Source organism: Anser anser (genome assembly GCF_964211835.1).
Source record: "Anser anser genome assembly, chromosome: 2".
Classification (NCBI taxonomy): Eukaryota; Metazoa; Chordata; class Aves; order Anseriformes; family Anatidae; genus Anser; species Anser anser.
In genome coordinates this window covers 58,672,845-58,695,317 of record NC_139721.1, presented here as the reverse complement: position 1 = coordinate 58,695,317, position 22,473 = coordinate 58,672,845, and the positions used below count along the sequence as shown (strand labels likewise).

The window sequence follows — 22,473 nt, the reverse complement described above, 5'->3', positions numbered from 1 at the left end:
ACAAACAGGCAGAGCAGTAGTCTCTTCATGTAAGTAGTAAATCAGGACCTATCTGCTTACTCCCCTCTTGTAACAAGTCTAAGTTTTCTAAAGCACTTTTAAGCTTTAACAACAACAACAAAAAAAGTAAGTATTGAATGGATTTTTAAGAATCTTACAAAGTTACTGATTAGTCGGTGTTTTTATTTTTCCTTCTTGTCTTGTATCTGTTTGGTTTTCTCATACCCCAGCTGCTAGCAATATTCACTCTAGAGTGGCAATGCTCCTGTGTTAGCCAGGTGCTACCTGATATTGCCAACATAAGCATCCCAGGGATGCAGCTATACTTTGTGTGCCCTTACTTCTAACGTCTGAGAACGTTCCTGTGGAGGCTTTGGCATTGTTGCTCTTTTTATGAACCTGCAGACTTAGATACAACTTTCCCCATTCTTTGGTCAGTTTGGTCTGAGAAATAGCATTTTCACCATTCCCTCCTCTTTATCTGTATTAAATGACTTGGGTATTGTAGTTTTTGCAGTCAGCTTACAGAACACACCACTGTGGCAGTGCTGTGGTGTGATGACTTTTACAGGTTTCTATGTGTTACTGTTTTGAGGCAGATTCAGTAGATGTATGTACAAACAGACAACTGGTTTTTCATGTTTGTGCTTGACACTTTTCTTGTGTCTCCTACACTATATTTTGTATGACTTTGTCAGGTTTTAAACATTTCAAATTTGGTATGTAAGATGGGCAAATACATTGTTATAACGTAGGAGATAAAACTGTATTTTTAAAATGAAATACTTAGTTCTAGGAGTTAAAGTCTCATTGTAAACACTGAAATAAATTATGACCTACTTATTGAGAGAAGCTAATGAGCTTTTGGAACTGCCCTTTGTATCCTCTTATCTGCATATCTCTTTGCAGTTGTACTTTACATTGTGTGGTGAACTTTTCAAACACTGTTTTTTTTTAAAAAAAATTATTATTTTATATATATATATATATTAGATATGTATATATACCAGAAAGAAGCTTTGTCTTAGCTTCTTGAAAACAATAATAGCTATGGAGGAAAAGGATTTGCAGCCTCAAGTTCAGTTTAATTTTCTTCCCATGCTCTCTGAAACCTGGACTAACCAGTTTATTGTGATACATAAAGTCTCTCCTGCTCAGTTCAAATGTTATTTATATAGCATATTTCAGTGCTTTGTAATTCTGTTTCTGTGAATTAGCTCAGAAATGGAACTGCAGTTTAAGAATACATTGGTATACTGACATTATACATCTCACCTTTGATTTTTGCATGGGAATCTCTCATCACACACGGCACCACATCATACGTCAAATCTATAGCTGAATCAAGAATCCTAGTACACAATACTTACATTATCCTTCTTGTATCTTCAGACTGTATTAGTCCCATTTAATAATCATCCTTACTGAGCAAGTTGAGAATGTCATATTGCATGGTTGATTTACTTCCAAGTTAAGCTCAGGCTAGTATATATAGTGAATCAAGATTTTATTTTCTTTGTCTACAAAAGATAAGCATAAAATAAAAATAAACACTCATATATATATGTTCTGCATTTACTTATGACTTGGGTAGGCTTGATTCAAAGTATTTAAACTATTTGCTGGAGCTGAAGTGCCTTTCCTGAAAAAGCTCTCTGGATCCCTGACTGTTATAGAACACACACTCTTACAGAGTGTGGCCAAGAAATGACTGCATTTCTTAGTTTTGAAAGTCAGGATCAAGCATAAACATCTATCTCTGGAAAATGTTTGCTAAACTTCTTCATCGAGCCATTAAAGAAGGTGATTCCTTGTCCAACTCACATATCTTATGTTACTATTCCAGCAGAAGGAGAAATTTTCTTCTTCCAACTTGTCAAATCCTATTTTATAAGATTCTAACCATCTGTAATCCTTTCAAAATGGTTTTAGCAAAGACTTAAAAGATTTATTACTGGTAGAGAGACAGATTAGGCTTTTCAAAATCCCAAACTTTGGGCTTTAAACAATATTTTCTGTACACGACTCTCTGAAAGGGGTTGTTCTGGATTCTAAGGGCATGAGATAAATTATATTTATATTTATTGTGTTGTTATTGTATTATTTTATATTTAAAAACATAAAAATGTTCTTGTAGTTGAAGTGGAAAATAGTAAAGAATAATGTTGTAACTTTTATGTACATTTATGGAAATAAATCTTTTTTTTTTTTTTTGTAGCAAATTTCAGTAGCCATCTATTTTATCTAAGAACTAAGGGATGTTTACCTTTAAATTCAATTTCATCTACCGTTTCTTTATAGTATATCCGCTATCTTATTATTTACCAATTTATATTGTCTTTATCAGTGCCTGAACACTGTGTTTGGTCTATAAATGTTTCAATTTTGTTGAAGAAAGCTCAGATGTTTAATTTCTTATTCGTGGAGATATGTAAGTGGTAATATTATTAGAATCAATTTTAGTTTGTAAGAGTTTTCTAAAATACCTGATTCAGGGGCACGTAGGTTCTTCCAGCTCCTTGTGATAAAGTTGGCTCAGATGTTTGCTCATGTTATAGTCTCTTTTCTGAGTAAGCGTGACTTGTTGAATGTGATTATTACATTATTCCACAACCAATTATAACCGATGTTCTATGAAAATTCAATTGTATAACAATCAGATGTTCAGAAACTAAGAATAGCCATCCTACAGATAACCTTCTTAGTTCTTTGTACCAGTTTAGCTGTAGCTATGTTATTTAGGGTAATTATGTTCTTAAATTTATAATAATATTGTACAGTTGAATTATTTTCATGGCTTCCATAATTTACAGACTTGGTCAACCCTGATAACATTTCCTACTTGCTAAATAAAGAAGAAATGTATTTTATTTATTTAATTTAATTTAATTTAATTTAATTTTAATTTATTTTATTTTATTTTAATTTATTTTATTTTTAAACAACCTTTTGTACAGTGCTTTGTGAAGCAATAGAAGTCACCATCTCACATGAATGTCTGAGTAGAAATTAGGGAACATACTTGTGATAATGGACAGTAAATGCAATTAGAAGAAATAATATTTAGGTAGATTCCAACAATTTATATTTGTGCACTACTGCACTAGTGACAGAAAGGCAGCAAGCACTGAAAGAAGCAATACATAGCAATATATAGCATGCAGGCAGAATATCAGACTATGGGCTTTGATTATGTTTTTTGTTTGTTTGTTTGTTTGTTTGTTTGTTTTTAGCTGAGAACAAATACAAATATTGATACCAAATACAGACATTGAAAACAGGGGTCTGCCACATTGCCACATTACTTGTTCCTTTGAATCTATGTCTCACACTGTTGCTGAATAAGTAAGGCTCTGAAAATGAACTATAACTTGTAATAAGTACGGTTGCTGAAGTAACAATGTTGTTCGGTCTGTTCAAAAAGTCATGTAGTGAATTTAAAAAGTTCTTGTGGTTGTAATGGTGGATCACTGCTTATATTCTGTGTCTGGGAATTTACTGTGTGTTGTTAAGCAAATTAATTAAGCAAAGTGTCTGCATTTAGCCAGTAACGTCTTCCACATTTCTCTTTATGGAGCTTAGAGCCTAAAATGCACAAATAATTAATCTATTTTAGGATCTGTGTTATGAATATTGTAAATCTCTTATATTGTTGAGAACTTTAAAAAATCAGGGGGCTCAAAGGTATAGACATATTCAACAATTTTAGCACCTATTTATTTATGTCAGCTCCCGATACATAAAATAAAGTTAGTAATGATCACAGGAAGTCTTTGTCTCAGATGTGAATTGTGGCGGCAAATATAGTGGTAGCAGAACCACATGAAAGCCCCATGATAATTAATGATTCTATATTCAGTATAGAGTTTGGATAATATGCAGTATATTATGCATGGATCCACACTGTGATTGATTAAAAAACAAACAAAAACTAAACAAAAACACAGTACTGAATAGGTCCATGGTGAGTATTATCCATCCAAGGAACAGAATTAACTATGGGCAGTATATTGGTGACATAGTATTCAATTATTGAATTGAATCTTTCATCATAAAGCATAGCTATTAAAAGGCAGAGTACAATTCTGTCATTCTCTAGCTCTCAACTTTTTGGAGATAGTTACGATTTCTAACATAGTTTTCCTGTGCATATTAAAAGATAGTTATGTTCTAGTTATAGAACATATAACATTACATATTTGGGAATAAGAGACCATCATTTGCAGTAACCAGTCTTTTTCCAGCTCTCAAAAGAGATAATTCACTATATTCTTAACTCAGTGGATCACAGTTATATTATGGCAAGGCTTTCCAAACTGTTTCATAGTAACGAAGATGAAGTGATGCATCAAGATACTCTGAATAATTATAAATGTTCTATGATTCAGTATCCCTGTTCTCAGAGATTGCTGTCACAAGACAGCAGTAAAGTATCCTTTCAAAGGATACAATGGAGCAATTCTTTTGAATTTTTGTTTTAAACAATAACTCTCTGAGCACACTTTCATCTGCAAAAAAAAGTTATTAAGCAGAATTGTATATAACTATTTTACAAGCTTTTTTGTGTGTGTGAAAATGTTGAATTTGTAAGGAAATATACTAATTTACTGAGTAATGCATGTGAAGAACATAAGTACATTCAGTTTTTGTTTGACTGCTTTTCATTCTAAGTGTAAGAATTTGTTTTCTAGCTACAGTGTACTTCTGAAGTCTTAATTAGAAATTTGAATTGCTTTAATCAGTTTATTCTTTCTATTTGTATTTATTTGTTTTAATTTAATTTAAAATAATTTGTTTGTTTTCTATAGTGCTAAACTGCGTGGAAGATAAAATTTAGATGACCGTAACACGGTAGTTAACTATTGTCCCAGTTTTGTATAAAGAACAGGCAGTCTTTAAAATGTATTTTATGTGAAAGTTCATTGCCCTTTTTAATTAAAATATTCTTTTTATTTATGTGAAGGGATACTCAAGAAGTACACATTTAGGGCCTCATTTGGTTTGGCTCTTGAATGCTGTGCAGGGATCCTGCTAATGAAGAAATCCCTCAACACCTGAATGAAGATGGACAAAAGATGAAGCAATGAGCCTCCTCTGGACCTGCTGGAGCACCTTGAAAGCAGAAAATAAATCTTAATAAAAATGTAAATGTGTGCCACAAAGCTTTCTGTATGTCCAATTTTGCCATATGGCATGTGAAGTCTTGCCCTTTTCAACCCTTACTTATACTAGAAGACCATGTCTGGCTGAAAGGATATGACCACTATTACGCTGAGCTAGTGTGGACATTTTGCCGTCGTTCTTTTCATCAGCAGTTTTGAGACACAAGTATAGCCTATAGAGATGTATCCATTTCAGCCCTTTCAAAAACAAGTAAAAATTTTCATTCAGTTTCTTGATATTGTTATATGTATTTTTTTTTTTCCTACAATAGCTAACAATCTTTTGATATAGAATTGCTTTAAATTGGCCACACACATTTTGGATATTATGACCATAATATATTCTGTATTTCCTGTGTTACCTGGGATACTAGTGGCTATTCCCATGTTTTATTAAATTTCTTCAGAAAATGGCAGATTTTTATTTATTTATTTATTTATTTGTTTTTAATAATGAGGAACATTGCATATATTTTAAATACAAACAATATGTCTGTATTTGGGCTTAAAGAGTCCTTTCATTTTCTGGTAATACCTTTAAAGAAAAAAAAATGCACATAGATTGATGAATTACATTTTTGACATTTCTAATTTACAGTAGTGCAGGTATAAAGACTCACAATTTGAATGTTTCTTTCTTCCTACTCTCGAATCTACATAGAGATTAATCTCCTACCTAAGTAATGCTAAGTTATCAATCATTCATGCTGCTAAATGTCAAAGGCAAAGAACACATTGTGCAATAAGATTGAACACTTGTGTTGTAAAGAAAAGATATTCTATTTCTCAAAGAGAAGGAAGGGTTGTTTTTTTTGTTTTTTGTTTTTTGTTTTTAATTGTTTTAATCTAATTTCTTGCAAGATGCTAAAGCTGGAAATTTCCCTAGACAGTTAAATCCGTGTTGTTTTGTTCAAAAAACTTATTTTGAGAAAGACTGAAAAAAAAAGTCCGTTTTATTCTTAAAGTTTGACAGAGGGAAACAGTTTGCTTGTAATTAGAGAAGGGCATTCAAATATGAGACTACTAAGAGTGATGATTCAAAGATGCTGTCAGTGAGATAACAGATGAAGAAGCAGAAGGGTGTAAGGCCAAAAGGATGAAATACTTCAAGCTTTCTATAGCTGTAACACATCCCCCCTTCCACCTCCCTCTTCTCACTCTGGTGTGCCTGGTTAATATGGTTAATACGTTAATATGGTTAATATGGTGTTTAATGTGAAAAATAAATGCTCTCAGGCACTTGCACTTCCTGTCACCCAGAAGATGAGATCAGAGCTAGTCGAAACATTAATTGAATTATACATAGAACTGAAATGAGAAGGATGAATCTAAAAAGAATATCCTATTCTTGATAACACTGAGAACATATTATTTCAGTTTTATTTTGTTTTGTTTCTGGTTTTGTTTATAGTTGTCTTTTTTTTTTCTTTTTTTTTTTCTTTTTTTCTCCCATCTCCTGTGTCTTCTTCAACCTCTCTGTGAGATATCTCAGAATAACAAGAAAATACTTTCAAGTATGGAAAATTCAGGTAATATTGTGATTCTTCTCTGGGTTGCCTATGATCAGACTCAGAGAAATACCAAGAGAAATATATATTTTTTCCTTTAGCCAAAGATGTATTGTAAGGTACATTAAAATTTTGATTCCTTGATATTTTGGACATGACAAATCTGTTTCTTGCAGTGCTTGTAGATGTTCCTTGATTGCTCTTGTTCTCTCTGTTGTATTCCTCAATGTTTGAGTGCATGTGAAAGAAAAGCTCATGTTGGAGGCCATGTTGAGAAAAGCATACCTTTAATTCAGGAGGGGTAGTATTTGAATATTTTTCCCTGTTAGTGTTTGAACAGTTACTTTTATCAGCTCATTAGTCACTTCTGTCATCACCTTTGGCCTTAAAAACCAAGCAGAAGCAGCCTTTAAAATTTTGTATGAAAGCTTGACATTTCTGTTAATGTAAGTGAATGAATCAGAACTGGAGTAATGAGTTCAATTTGAGGGACATTTGTTTATATTAGATCCTTTAAGCCTTCACTAGCTGTTAGACTGCATACAGTGAGATGCTATATTTAAAATGCACAATAGGTATATTTTATTTCCAGGTTTTCATTACTGCATTTTTTTTTAACAGAATAAAACAGGTCAGGTTTTAGGTCTGTGTGTTGTTCTTTCTCTCTTTTCTTATCATCCAATTTGGCAAGGTTCTTAGATAATTAGTGATGGTGAGTGAGCCTACCAGGAGGATACCCTGCTAGACCTACTGTTCACAGAGAAGGACTGGTGAGAGATGTGGTGACTGGGAGTTGTGTTGGGCAAAGTGACCATGAAATGGTAGAGTTCTCTATTCTTGGTGAAGTCAGGTTGGGGGGGTGAGGGGGAGGGCGAGCAGTAAAACTGCTACCTTGGATTTCTGGACGGCAGACTTTGAATTATTCAGGATGCTGCTATGGAGGGTCTTTTGGGAGTCAGCCCTGAAGGGCAGAGGGGTCCAGGAAGGCTGGATGCTCCTCAGGAAGGAAGTCCTAGAGATGCAGAAGGAGACTGCCCCTTATGCCATAAGATGAGCTGGCAGGGAAGAAGACTGGCGTGCCTGAACAGGGAGCATTTGCTGAGTGTCCAGGAGAAAAAGAGAATTTATGTCCAGTGAAAGAAAGGGCAGGCAACTCAGGCCGAGTACAAGGAAGTTGCCAGCATATGAAGAGAAAAAATCAGGAAGACTAAAGCCCAGCACGAGCTCAACTTAGCCACTATGATTAAGGATAACAAAAAATGTTTTTACAAATATATTAATGGTAAAAGGAGGGCCAAGGAGAATCTTCATCTTTTACTGGACACAGGATGGAACATGACTACAGAGGATAAGGAAAAGGCTGAGGTTCTTAGCACCTTCTTTGCATCTGTCTTTACTAGCCAGACCACTTATCCTTGGAGTACTCAGCCTCCTGACTAGGAAGTCTGAGATAGGGAGCAGAATAAACCACCACAGTTCAGGTGGAAAGAGTTAGAGACCTGCTGCTCCACCTGGACTGTCACAAGTCCATGGGGCCAGATGAGATCCAGCTGAGGGTGCTGAGGGAGTAGGCAGATGTGATTGCTGGGCTGCTTTCCATCAGCGGTCATGGTCATGCAAAGAGGTCCTGGATGACTGGAGACTTGCTAATGTGACACCCATCTATAGGGGTCATAAGGAGGACCAAGGAACTACAAGTCTGTCAGCCTGACCTTGGTTTCAAGAAGGGTGATGGAACAGTTTGTCTTAAATGCAATCAAGCAGTACATGCAGGGCAACAAGGGCATCAGGCCCAGTCAGCATGGGTTCATGAAAGGCAAGTCCTGCCTGACCAACCTCATCTCCTTCTGTGACTGGGTGACCCCTCTGGTGGATGAGGGAAAGGCTGTTGACGTGGTTTGCCTACACATCAGCAAGACCTTTGACACGGTCTCCCACAGTATTCTCCTGGAGAAGCTGGCAGCCCATGGCTTGGACAGGTACACTCTTTGCTGGGTTAAAAACTGGCTGGACGGCTGGGCCCAGAGAGTAGTGGTGAATGGGGTGAAATCCAGCTGGCAACCAGTCATGAGTGGTGTTCCCCAGGGGTCGGTGTTGGGGCCCAACTTCTTTAATACCTTTAATGATGATTTGGACGAGGGAATTGAGTGTAACCTCAGTAAGTTTGCAGACGACACCAAGCTGGGGGGAAGTGTTTATCTGCTGGACGGTAGGAAGGTTCTGCAGAGGGACTTAGACAGGATATGTCAATGAGCAGAGGCCAATTGGATGAGGTTCAACATGGCTATGTGCTGGGTCCTGCAGTTTGGCCACAACAACCCCATGCAGCGCTACAGGCTAGGGGGAGAGCGGCTGAAACGCTGTGCAGAGGAAAAGGACTTGGGGACGCTGGTTGATGCTTGCCTGAACATGAGCCGGCAGTGTGCCCAGGTGGCCAAGAAGGCCAACGGCATCCTGGCTTGTATCAGGAACAGTGTAGCCATCAGGACCAGGGAGGTGATTGTCCCCCTGTACTCAGCTCTTGTGAAGCCGCACCTCAAGTACTGTGTTCAGTTCTGTGCTCCTCAGTACAAGAAGGGCACTGGCCCTGGACCGTGCCTGGAACTTGAGAAGCTGGTGAAAGGTCTGAAACACAAGTCTGAAACACAAGCAGCTGAGAGAACTGGGGTTGTCCTCCCCTCTGGAGAGGAGGAGGCTCAGGGGAGACCTTATTGCTCTGTATATCTACCTGAAAGAAAGGTGTGGGGAGCTGGGGGTCGGCCTCTTTTCACAGATAACTAGTGATAGGACTAGAGGGAATGGCCTCAGGTTGCACCAGGGGAGGTTTAGGCTGGAAATGAGGAGACATTTCTTCTCAGAAAGAGTAGTCGGGCATTGTAACAGGTTGCCCAGGGAGGTGGTGGAGTCACCGTCCCTGGGGGTGTTCAAGGAAAGGTTGGACCTGGTGCTTAGGGACATGGTTTAGTGGGTGATATTGGTCGTAGTCGGATGGTTGGACCAGATGATCTTGGAGGTCTTTTCCAACCTTAATGGTTGTATGCTTGTATGCTTCTATGTTTCTATAATCTTCCTTAAAACAGATAAAATTAAATTAAAAAATAGCTTTCTGTTGCTCCACATACACCTACTAATGACCATGTTTATTCACATCACTGCAACAAATTCATATAGTTTGTCAATCAGTTTTGTCTTTATGTTCTTGTATATAGTTCCTTTGACTGTACACCTTTAAAGGAACAGACAATCTCCAAATACTCTTACAAAGTGTTGTTAATTAGAAAAAGTGTTTTATAGATACAGATTCATTCACCGCAAGTTATTATGGAGATAGGATATCATTGCCTAAACAGTTCTCCCTTTGGATTCTTAAGATGTGGTTTGTTTGTTTCATCCAGTCTGTATATATCTGGGAAAATAATGAGTTTGAAATGTTGTCAATGATATACTGAAAACGGGAATACAGTTCACTCTGGCTTATATTTTCCTTTTACCATGGGTTAAATCTATAATTATATTGGTAAAATTATTAAGTAAATAGTAAAAAAAATAATAAAAAAAAATCCCCTCCTCCTGGGAAGAAAAAAAAAAAAGGAAAAAACCACCACCACCAACAACAAAAAGAACAACAGAGAGATAAAGACAGAAGTTTTAAAAACATTTTAGAGCTTGTTAATAATGATAATGATAATGACAATTTTCCTGGGAAATCAAGGGCAAAATCATTGCTTTCTTTATTTAGGATTTTATCTGCTCTCGTTTGAATTTACCCCGACTTTTTGTTTTGTTCACAAAGCAGATAATATAGATTGAAAGGAGCAGACACATGCCAAAGGGCTGTGAGGTCTTCCTGCGTTGCACACTGTGCACACACCTTTTTTCCATGTTCTGTGTGTGCAGATGTATGTTTCAGATGTATGTTTCTGTCCATCCAACATCTTACTGATGTATTTTCCTGATGTATATAAATGCAGCATATGTAGACTGCTACACGAGACGTGAAGGGGAATTTCCCACCTATATCTGTATATATAAATAAGTTTAGTTTACTTACTGAGTATATTCTATGTGCTCTTTCTTATTTATAACTGACTTTCTTATTTATGATACCAAACTGGGGAAGTAGAGTTCTCCTTCAGGGCAAGATAGAAAGAGCATTTATTTAGTAACCTGATTTTCCGTGTCTAAGATCTAGGCCTAAGTCCATTGGTACCAAAAGACAAACAGCCAGCTGTTTCAGACCTTGGGTTACAGCTCAGAACAGGCAATTTACTTATTGGAAGCCCGGAAATATGTTGCAGATGGAACATCAGAGGGCAAAAGAAGTCTGCAGTTAAAGTTTCTTTGGTTTCATGCAAATCTACATATCATTACATATTAGATTTTTGTTTTGTTTCCATTTTAATAATCAAGATTCTGAAAGGGCCATGAAGTACAATTCATAGGATAAGCATAATTAGTGAAACGTTAGTAAAGTAATTGGTGTTATATCAGAAAATAATTTGTTCTAGTTCCAGTGGATTCCTGTTTTTGTAAAGGAACAGATTTTGCCTAGAGAGATGTAGAGAGATGAGCATTTTTCAATACACTTCAGTGAATAACTTAATTTTATCAGATTTTTATATTGCCTCTAATAACTTCATCTGTTCATCTGAAAAAAGCCAAAAGAAACACTGTTGGAAAGGCATGGGTGGGTGATGTCTATAGTTCTATCTACCTAAGTTAAAAATAAAATAAAATAAAAAAATAAAATAAAATAAAATAATAAAATAAAATAAATAAAATAAAATAAAAGGACAAGAGAAGATGGTATCTGCTTTAGCTATTTAAAAAAAAAAAAAAAAAAAAAAAAGAAGAACCCCAAGCAAAAGAAACAAAAGCAGTATCATTAGTATCATTGCATCATTGCTGATGCTTTGGAAGCAATATTCTGTTGAAAGACCATTGTATTATTTTTTTCTGGCTGTATATCACAACAGCTAATAAGTTCTGTCTAGCATACTGTTTTGTTGCTGTAATGTGAAATAAGAAGAAAAAATCCCATAAAGGATGAAATCTTTAAGGTTGTTTACTTTGCCTTTAGCAAGGCTTTGTACATGTTTTCCCACAGCATATTGTGTGTTTCTTGGGAAGAAAGAGTCTGGAAGCAGTTAATACAGGATGAGTGAAAAACTGTCTGGGTTGTCAGCAAAGTGGGATGTGGTTAGTGGCTCGTGCCACTGCCTGGAGATCAGTAAAAAATTGGAGAAATGACAGGGTTTCTCCTGGGAGCTGTCCTGTTTCATACCTTTAACACCGACCTGCAGGAAGCAGAAAGTACCCTTGCCAGGTTTAAGAATGATCTCAAACTGGTAGGAACTGATAATCTTAGGGGAAAGGCTGCCATAAAAAAAAAAAAAAAAAAAAAAAGGGTCCGGGAGGAGAGCAGGAAAGGACAGACTGGAGGAATGGACCAACAATCACTTTGTGAAATAGAGCAAGGGCAAGTGCCAAGTGCTCCTGGGATAGAGGAGTCCCTGCAATAGCACAGGCTGGGCCCTGACTGACAGGCTGGGACTGGCCCTGTGGAATAAGCCCTGGGACCTGGTGGGCAGCAAGTTGCACCTGAGCTAGCAAAAGCGGCCAGAAGCTCATAGTCAGCTGACCAAGGGAAATGATTATACCCTTCTGTTCAGCACTCAACAGAGTACATGTGGAGGACACCCAGTGTTGGGCTCCCTGGTACGAAAAAAAACACTATCTCAGTGGTGTGAGACCTGGGGAGGGGATTCTCAAGGGGTGGGTGGGTGTCCTCCCAAGGGAGGCAAAATGGACAGGCCTTGTTTGGCCTGAAGGGATGTGAGCTTCAAGGACACTCACAGCAGCTTTCCTATGTGTACTAGTAGACAAGAGAAGGTTGTTAGGAAGATGGAAACAAGCTCTTTCTGGTAGTACACGAATGAGACACAATGCTCATAAACTGAAAGAGGGAAGGTTCCAGTTGGATATAAGGAAAAACTTCCTCACTCTGCAGACAGGCCAGCAGTGGGACAGGCTGCTCAGTGAAGCTGTGTGGTCTCCATCCTTGGAGGTTTTTAAGACCCATCTAGCAAAGCCCTGAGCAACTAGGTTTAACCTCAGAGCTGGCCCTGATGTGAGCATGATATTGGACTAGAGACCTCCCAAGGTTCACCTGCTCAACCTGAATTATGTGTTGACTTCATGATCTTAGCACATGGTGACACTGGGTCCTTGGATTACTGATAAATCCATATTTGTAGGGAAATGTAGGTGCATGACCTCTTGACTTTAATAAATGAATTCAAAAACTTATATTGTCCACTATAGGGTGGGATATTATTATTTTTTTATATGGTGATAAATTTTGCCTACATTAAAATTATCACCTCCCATTTTCTGCCATGCACATCATAAAAAATATTGAGATGTCAGAAATTATATCCATATTTTTCCATTGTTTCATTTTCTTTGTATGTCTTATTTTCCCTTGATTGCCATTGTCTTCTGGTAAAATTGAAACATAAGGAAGACTGTTTTTTGACTATTTAAAATAAAATCCTATTGTTAGGGGTATTTTAATTCAGTAGTGGTATTTCTTGACAAGGTGTTTGCATCCTTTATCTTGAAAAGGCCGCCTGTTCTTAATGATGGTAAAATATGATTGATTTCTGACAAGAGACAGAAATGACCATGACTTTCACTGCAAAGAGTTTTCTTTTGAACACAAATCTTCTTTAATATAAATGAGAACTGTTCTACTGAAGTTTTAAGATAATAAGTCTAATTAGGGGTTCATTTGAAATTTTAGTGCCCACAGTTTGAACAATGAAGAAAATGAATTAAATTTTTTTTTATATTTTTAAAGGGTGTGCATGTCTATGTAAGTATTTCTGTATCCAAAAAGAAATATTATTTTTCATTTTCTTTATTTAAAGACTGCTTATCTATTTATTTTATTTTATTTATTTTATTTTATTTTATTTTATTTTATTTTGAAACATGTTTTAGGATATTTTGAAATGATTTAAATGTTCTGCTGTCTTAAGAATTTCAAAAATTAGCTAACCAAATGTCAAAAGTAGAAAACCATGAGTTATGCAAGACTGAATACTGGTGCACCTACACACTTAAAACTGATCATAAAACGTGAATAGATGTATAGCTTTGCTTTGACCCCTCTTTGGTTACTTCTGAAAATTTTTCAGATGTTCAGCTCTCTCCACCTATTCTGATTCAAGTATGCAGATGCTTCTGTTAATAGAAAAATATGTAGGCATCTTGTCCATTATCTTCCCTTGAAGAAATAAAAGGATGCAAATGGATGATTTATGTTATGCAATAGCTTGTATTTAGTGAAAAATCTCAAGTAATTTAAAAATTAAGTTTGCAGTGAGCATTTTCAAAGGTCAATTTAGCAAAGACGTACTGAATTCATGAAATGAATTCAGCAATGGTGATTATGAACTCTTTTCCTTGTTCCCAGAGAGCAGAAAGCCAGAGATCAGAATAGTGTTTCCACCATGTAATGCACAGAAGAAGCTTTTCACCTTGCTCTGCTGTTCCATGATTAGTGTATGCTAATGTATCAGTGGATTGCTGCCAAAAATCTTCCTCACCCTTGTGTGTGCTCTCTCCTTTCCCTGTCTCCTTTTCTAACTCATGCCCATCTCTGTCTCAGGTATGAGTTCACATTTTTCTGTGTCAGCTCTAGCAATTATATGTCTATCTAATGAGATCAGCTTGTTGTTCCGATGGAAGACAAATATTTCTTCCTGGTACTGTTAGGGCTTCAAAGGGAGTATGACAGTTTTAGCATGGTTTACACCCTCTGTGGACTCTCTTCCTTGAGTAGTTAAGTGGGAGTAATCTTAAAAGCAAGGATTTCCCCCACATCATTATCAGCATGATGCATGAAACAGTCTTTATTTTTGTCTTTATTTTACTATTACTATTACTATTACTATTACTATTACTATTACTATTACTATTACTATTACTATTACTATTACTATTACTATTACTATTACTATTACTATTACTATTACTATTACTATTATTACACTATTACTATTACTATTACTAATGTCCTCTATTAAAGGAAAAGGAACAGAAAGAGAAAAATGAAAAGGAAAGAGAAGAGGAAAAGGAAAGGGAAGGGGAAAGGGAAAGGGGAAGGGAAAGGGGAAGGGAAAGGGAAAGGGAAAGGGAAAGGGAAAGGGAAAGGGAAAGGGAAAGGGAAAGGGAAAGGGAAAGGGAAAGGGAAAGGGAAAGGGAAAGGGAAAGGGAAAGGGAAAGGGAAAGGGAAAGGGAAAGGGAAAGAAACCCACACATAAACACATTGAAGCAGTACTAGATATGTCAGTGCTGACTGTAAAATTATTACCATATTCTGGGTAAATATCAACATTGTTATCCCCCACAGATCTTACCAGAATCTCATGAAAGCAATACAAATTATTTACACAGCCTCATGGGGCAAACATTTGGCTTTATTTGGGAGAGATATTGTCAGTTTATATCAAAGTGCACTTATTAGAAGAGCATACTTCAGGCATGAGGATGGTAGTTAATGCTGTTGCAAGTCAAGTAATCATTGTTGACTGTACAAAGACATAATTTTTCAGCATCTATGTAAACAACTCTTGTTCCTGCTGAAACAGTCACTTGTCTCAAAATAGGATACTAAAAGAAAAAAATCTGATGTACTAGAACTCCACTAAAAACCAATTTAATTAAATTATAATCCTCTTTATGTTTTAATCTAATTCTGTTATGAACTCCCACTTCATTTCTGATCATATTTGGCAGGATTTTTTTTTTTTGCTTTGCTTTGCTTTGCTTATCCTTTCCTCTGTCTTCCTTTTAGCTCTTTTCTAAGTATTGATTTTATTTTAATTATTTTATTTTATTTTATTTTATTTTATTTTTATGTTACATTGCTGGAAAAGTGATCCAACTGGTTTAATTAGTGTCCAGTATAATGCAATGAAATTTAGCTTTCAATTAGTCATCAGGGTCAAACACTGTCCTCTTGAGTGTGGAGAATAAAATTTCAATACTTTAATCTCTTTATTAAAAGATTCTCTTGGGTTACAGAGAGATTAAAAATTATGCTATCAAAGATGGTGAGTCTGCCAAATGTGCTTCTGTAACTAACTCTAAAAGGCTGGGAATATTTTCAACATGTTAGGGAATAAAATGAAGGAGGGGGGAGTACCATCATTAGAAAACTGCATGATCTGGCATTATTGCAAAAGGAAATAAACAGCATTTGTCCTTCTAGAAAGAGCCCTTTGCATATCAAATTTGCTCCAGTGGTTTTGTTTGTTTGTGCATTTATTTAAATGTTGTAAGAATTTTTTTGTTCTGCTCATATCTGGTCCTTGAAACATGTTCATTAGGCATATGTTTTGATAATAACTAAAGAAAAGACATAGTATTAATTGTCTAACATCAAAGTACATGACTGTCCCATTAGGGTGTTCTTCCTCTGGAGGATTTGTAGGGAAAACATGATTGCAACATTAAAAGGAGAAAAAAGAAAAAGAAAGAAAAAAGAAAGAAAGAAAGAAAGAAAGAAAGAAAGAAAGAAAGAAAGAAAGAAAGAAAGAAAGAAAGAAAGAAAGAAAGAAAGAAAGAAAGAAAAGCACAATAGGCTTAGTGCTAGAGGGAACAGCTATTCATAACGAACTTCTGTATATAATTAGTTTTTCATTACACAGTATGTTTGCTTTCTTATGTAAAATTATCCCTCCTGTGAATGTATTCCTTTAGTCTAACATTCTACATCAGAATCTCTGCTTGTGTGTCTTTGGTTTTTTGTTTGTTTTTTTTTTTTCAAGTAGATGTACAGGTATGACAAGTCAAAATGTTCATGTGAGATATTTAGTAAATGGCATTGTAGAAGAGAAGGTAGTGAGGTTTTCTTCTGTAGTTTTCAAAATGCTGTAAGAACTAATGGCCATCAAGTTTTTCCAGTCATTACTGATCATCTAATCTTTATTTCTATGGGTAAATTAATGCAGAGATAGAATAGGACACTGTAGGACTTTAAATATATTCCTACCCTGAGTACAACTGTAATGTAAAAATAGACTGTTTTGTTAATTACATGCACATGAATATTGATCACTAAATGTGTGTGTATTGTTATCTTAAGCTGTATAAAGATCTTATGATTAAGTCTGTATATAATCTTGATTTAAACATTTCTTATTTTGAATCTTAGAAAAGCCACTCCTTTTGCACAGTTGCACTTGCTGAAAAATAATCAAAATCTTCATTGGGCCTAATTTAATTTTTCTAAGGGTCTCAATCCTAGCTTTTTATTATTAGAGCTATGAGGACTGAAGATCTGCATCCTTTTCTTTGTCATGCCTCTCACTGGAGGCAAAGGTAAGAAAGTTTGGGGAACAGATATTGCTGAACTGTCTTAGGAAAAAAACATTGTTGAATACATCTTTCATTTCTGTTTAATGGTAGACATAGCTATATTTTTGCCTCCTGAAATGTCTGAGACATTCTCCTCATTGAGTGAGAGTAGCTATAGCTCCACCTAAAATAAAATTTAATTAGTAATATACTTAGTAATATATTTTGGTTCCATAATCACAAAATAAATTTCACAATCAATATAGAACATATTAAGAAACATGAAAGGTAATTTTTATGTTGTGCTTATATAGGTTTCTCTTCCTTCCCTTCTCCCTTCCTCCCATGGGAAGTGTTAAGTTTTTCTTATCATTGTCTTCAAAAATCATTAAGCAAAATAATTAACTTGTTTATAAGAAAGAGTGGTAAGTGTACAATACTATACCATAACCAATAAATCATGCATCTGTAATGTCTGTGTAATTTAGAAGAAGAATGTTTCAAGAAGAGCTTTTCATATAGAATATTTTATGCTGAAAAATACTGTATAGAACCTTGAAAAAAACTTTATAGAACCTGTTATCTGAAGATTTTAGACAAAACAAATAAATAAATAGATTAGTAATTTATTAACAAATGTTTGAATAATTTTTATGATATTGCATTAGATACTCTTAAGAAATTTGCAGCAGTAGCTCTTAATATTACTAGGTTATTGTTATAGCATGTATATCCACATCTGCATGTTTTATCTGTTAGCAAAGGGTACAACATCCTTCAATAGGATAATACAAGAGGAGCATCTGAGCATTTTAGCTGTATGTGATTGCATGCTTCTTTTAAAAGTACGAAATTTAAGCTCTAGACACTTTTTCTGACTCTGCCCAACTTGCAGAATTTTGTAAAGTTTTGGATCTTGTCAAGGAGGCCAAATACAAAGATTATAAACTACTGTGCCACAGTGGGATATGGAATACCATTATAGCTTCTGCTCCTTTCCATCATCTCTTTTTATTTTTATATTACTGTCGGAGAAAAAAAAATACTTTCAGAGAAAAATTCTGCCTTCAAACATACACAAGGAAGTTTCATTCACAACAAAGAAAGTTCTCAATTTATGTGGTAACCTCTAGGCCCTGATTTTTGAGAAAGAAAATAGTGAAGTATAGCATAATAAAAGTTGAAGTGTTTTGTTGCTGTTTTTGAACAGAACAGATAGATATCCTGAGCAGCAAGTTTTAGCAAGTTTTTTAGAATACTGTTGCAGTAAAGGAGGTTTCAAAATACCAACATCTTGTAAAGCTCAACAGAAAGTTTTGATTAAATATTTTGCATTTAACTCCTATATTAATGTAAACAGTAAATAAAATTACTTACATTTTTATTTGATCAAACTTTATGCTACCACATTTTTGCCATAAAAGAGATACTACAAAAATATGAATTAAAACATTAAAAAAATTCTAATACTATTTAGCTCACGAGGAGGATTGAGATGTCCTCATGAAATGAGGAGAAATGTTCTGATTATTTCATACATTTGGCCAGGTGATATCTATACCATAAATTTTTACTACTCTTTTTCACTGTTAGTGTAAGATTTCTTCTTACTTATCAATCTGACATATTGGGAACCAACATATGGTGTCCTATAAAGAGATCAAAGTAAACTACTGCATGTTGATATAATAGCTTAAGGTGTATCCATTGCTTCTCTTAAATTAAAAATTGGGAGATGCTGTCTGCATCAACATTATCAATATGTACTAGTTTCAGCATATACTTAAGATCTCTCAACTATCTCTTATCTTGTTTAGTGATACTTTGTTTATTTTAAGTGGTGGGGCATTGTACCTTAAAAATTATTTAATTCCGTGTAAAATTATGGTATTCTATAATTCCTCCACTTCCATAATTTTTAAATCCATAGATTTTGTAAGTCCATTACTGAATAGATACAACTACTGCCAAAGTATTCAAGTTGATTAATATTCTGCTTACAACAGTTTAACAATGTACCTCAAGAAAGGCTAAGAAATGGATATAATTGTATATATGTATATAGAATAAATACAGATACAATCAGGAAGAACAATGGAGAGCTTCTGCATCTTTCCTGAACTTTTTATCATTTTGATGAGTATTTAATTGAAGATGTGTGAATACAGGAAAAAGAATTTTATTTATTTTATTTTATTTTATTTTATTTTATTTTATTTTATTTTATTTTATTTTATTTTATTATTTTATTTTCAGGGAGGGTGTAAGATCTGTCATTTGGGCAAGTAAACAAGCTATGAAGCACAACAGCTTTTAGAAACCTGTAGAAATATTGCAGTGGGTCATTTTTACAAACTGTGAACAGAAAAAAAAAAAAAAAATTCAAATTACCCTTGGTTCATCTACAAATCATGTCTCTGTGAGATATGGTTTACCCACATATCATATCTTCGTGGAGATGATATAGTTCTTATTAACTTAAAGATGGACTAAAAATTATCTTCACAATAATTGTAATCTTACTGTCACAGTTACAGCAAAACACTGAAATATTTGAAACAGAATTCTTCCAAGGAAATTTTGTAAAAAGAATAGTGTCTGTATCAGATCCCACCTGCAGATATCTGAGGCCATAACCATGATTTGAGAATCACTACTGACAATACTGGTTAAGCCTTTATGTTTCTGTGATTTCATTTCTCAGGTCAGACCAAAATGATAAACAGTCAGCATTGACACTTCTTTTTGCTTTCTACTATCTCAAGACATGTTTACCCACCTAAATAAACCAAGGTAGAACATCATTCTCTAGCTTTGATACTAAACTATGTACCTTACTCTTGGATTTATTTATTTATTTTTTTCAATTCCTATATGGTGTCACCGTTGCCTTAAGGTGTATAAATGTCTCTTTTTTGTTATATGCTTTTCCCTTTTCAAAATGTCTGAAGTAGGGTGAAGACAGAATGAAGTCCTACTTTCGTATCATGAAATGGAAGCTATGTACTGAAATCCCTGCTGTGTGGCAGGAGAGCCAATGTAGTTAAGAGTGAGTGATGGGGGAGTCTGGAAATTCATGAGTGAGTTTAAATTGTATTGAACAGACAAGTTTAATGTACATAGAAAGCTGCAGTTATTTGTACAGTTTATTGTATACCTCTCATGATGACTTGTGTCATATGGTGTGGTCTGAGTTTGTAAAAGTACCTTTTCTACTTCCAGATGCTATGTGAACCTTGATGAGTTTGTGGTAGCTTTTCTCATTAAGCTTATGTTAGCTTCATCTCCAAGAATAAACCTTCTTTTTTAAATAGAGGTCTTGAGAAACAAAACAACCAAATAGGTATTATGGATTTTCAATGATGCCTATAAGCCTGTCTGTGAAGCCATATGAAGTTGATGATACTTATATACATCCTTATTTACAACAGCTCTGTACCCACAGAGGCAATTCTTATGTGTATGGATTTTTCTAAAACAAGTTTATTCAATAAGGTCTGAGTTACTGAATTTAAAGCAAGCAATATCTTTTTCTCTACTGGCCTGAAAGAAAATGAATACAGATATTACTTCCAATAATGTTAACTAAATCTTCCTTCCTTGTTAGGAAACAAAGTATAATTTACTTTTTCTTTTACATGGTTATTTGAGCTGAGTAATATATTAGATGTTTCTTTAAAGCTATTTTTATCTCTCCAATTTTATTGTGGGGTTTCTAATTCTCCCAGCTCCCTAACAGTAAAGAAAAGCTAAATTTAGTCACAGAAATTGAGAAATGTACTAAGAAGCTTAACTGAGCTGTATACAATTGTTCTGCCAAAAAGAAGGTAAATATCTAAGGACTCCAATAGTGATTCTTCAGTTTTATAAATTAATATCAAGAATTCTTTTCTAATCTAGTTTTATCTAATCTATTCTTTTGAAATATATCATTCTGCAGATCTCCTTGTATATTTTTATATATATATCCTTCCTAATGGTCTTCTACAGTATTAAAAATGTGTGAGGCTTACAAAACCAAAAGAGTTTTAGGAAAAATTGTAATTCTAACCAATAAATATTAGGCATATGAAAATGAGGAGAAGTGGGGGTATGAAAAAAAAAAAAAAAAAAAGGAAACTTTGTTTTTAAAGGCGAAAAGAGAGAATCATCCAAAAGGAGATACAAATGGATTTTAAATGCCAACCTTTTCTTTATACCCTTGATCTTGTCCTAATCTAAATGTAGAGACTGAAGACACAGTATAGCTTCATAATCACGATTAAGTCACAAGACAGAGTAGAATACACACTAATCAATGTTAATGTCAAAATTAAATTTTTATTAGCCTACGTAAATCGAACCTGAATGCACAATAAGATTTGTTGTCTCTCTGACTCTGTGATGTAAAAATTGTCTGTATTTATTGTTTTACCAAAACTCTGTAGGGAGGAAATGGTCATACATTAACAGTACTAAGATCATCAGTAAGTGCAGAATCATTCCTGAGTGGGGGCTCCATATTTGAGAGAGCTAGGAGCAGAAAAAAAATTACTCACTTCTGAGAATGAAGTTTTCTTCAGTAAAGAGGTTGCAAAGGTCTTTTTCTTTCTTCTTCTTTTTTTTTTTTTTTTTTTCCATTTATTTTTCTATTTTGCTTCTGGCTGTAATTTAGATATTTGGGGGAGATGTTTGATTTTTAAAACAAAACCTACTAACTTGTGCAAACAGAATTGTGTGCTTATTACATTTTGCACCTTGTTACACTCATCTCATCAGCACTATTGGAACTATGCAAACTCCAAACACTCAGGAAAATATATATATATATATATTTATAGCTTTTATTTTTTTTTCCTCAATTTATACATTCTTTTTCTTATGTTTCTGAAGACTAGAGTAGATAGAAAGGTCAAGGGGGAGGATGTTTATTTTTGTTGTTTTGTTTAAAGTTTATTTATTTTTTGTTTGTTTATCAACCCTGTTAAGGTTTGTGTTTGTGGGGAGGAGCATGTAATGTTGCACAGTTCCAATAGCGCTGATGAGATGTGCGTGCACTCTGTCTCACTGTTTTAAAATTCTGTAGATATTACTTTATTACCACTTTTTGTGGTAAGCAACTGTGAAAATTCTGTTATCTTGATGCTTGTCAAGATAACACACAGAGTCATCACTTCAAAGATTTAAACTAGTTTTACTGCTTTACTGGGATCAGTCTGTGTTATGAGTCCATGAGTTTTTTTCCATATATGTACTGTACCACTTTTGTAGTTCTGGTAAGAAAATTTAACCACTGAAGAAACAATGCTCATGTGCTAGACACATGCTAGGAGCAATTTATCTGTCAAATGATGTTTCCTCATAGATTTTTCTTTTCTGAAGAGCTTGACATGAGAAGATTAGGATATGAAATCTCCTTTATGGAATGTTCTTTGAGAAATGTCATTGCTGGTAAA

The 22,473-nt window shown here is 34.7% G+C and overlaps 1 long non-coding RNA gene across 1 annotated transcript in view; it reads left to right on the top strand.

Annotated features, from left to right (window-relative positions):
• Positions 1-5,147, top strand: part of LOC310893719 — a 34,708-nt gene extending 29,561 nt beyond the window's left edge. Inside the window, exon 6 of the long non-coding RNA XR_014579241.1 lies at positions 4,964-5,147. This is a non-coding gene — a long non-coding RNA (uncharacterized lncRNA). The remainder of the gene's footprint in view (positions 1-4,963) is intronic.
• The last annotated feature ends 17,326 nt before the right edge of the window (positions 5,148-22,473 follow it).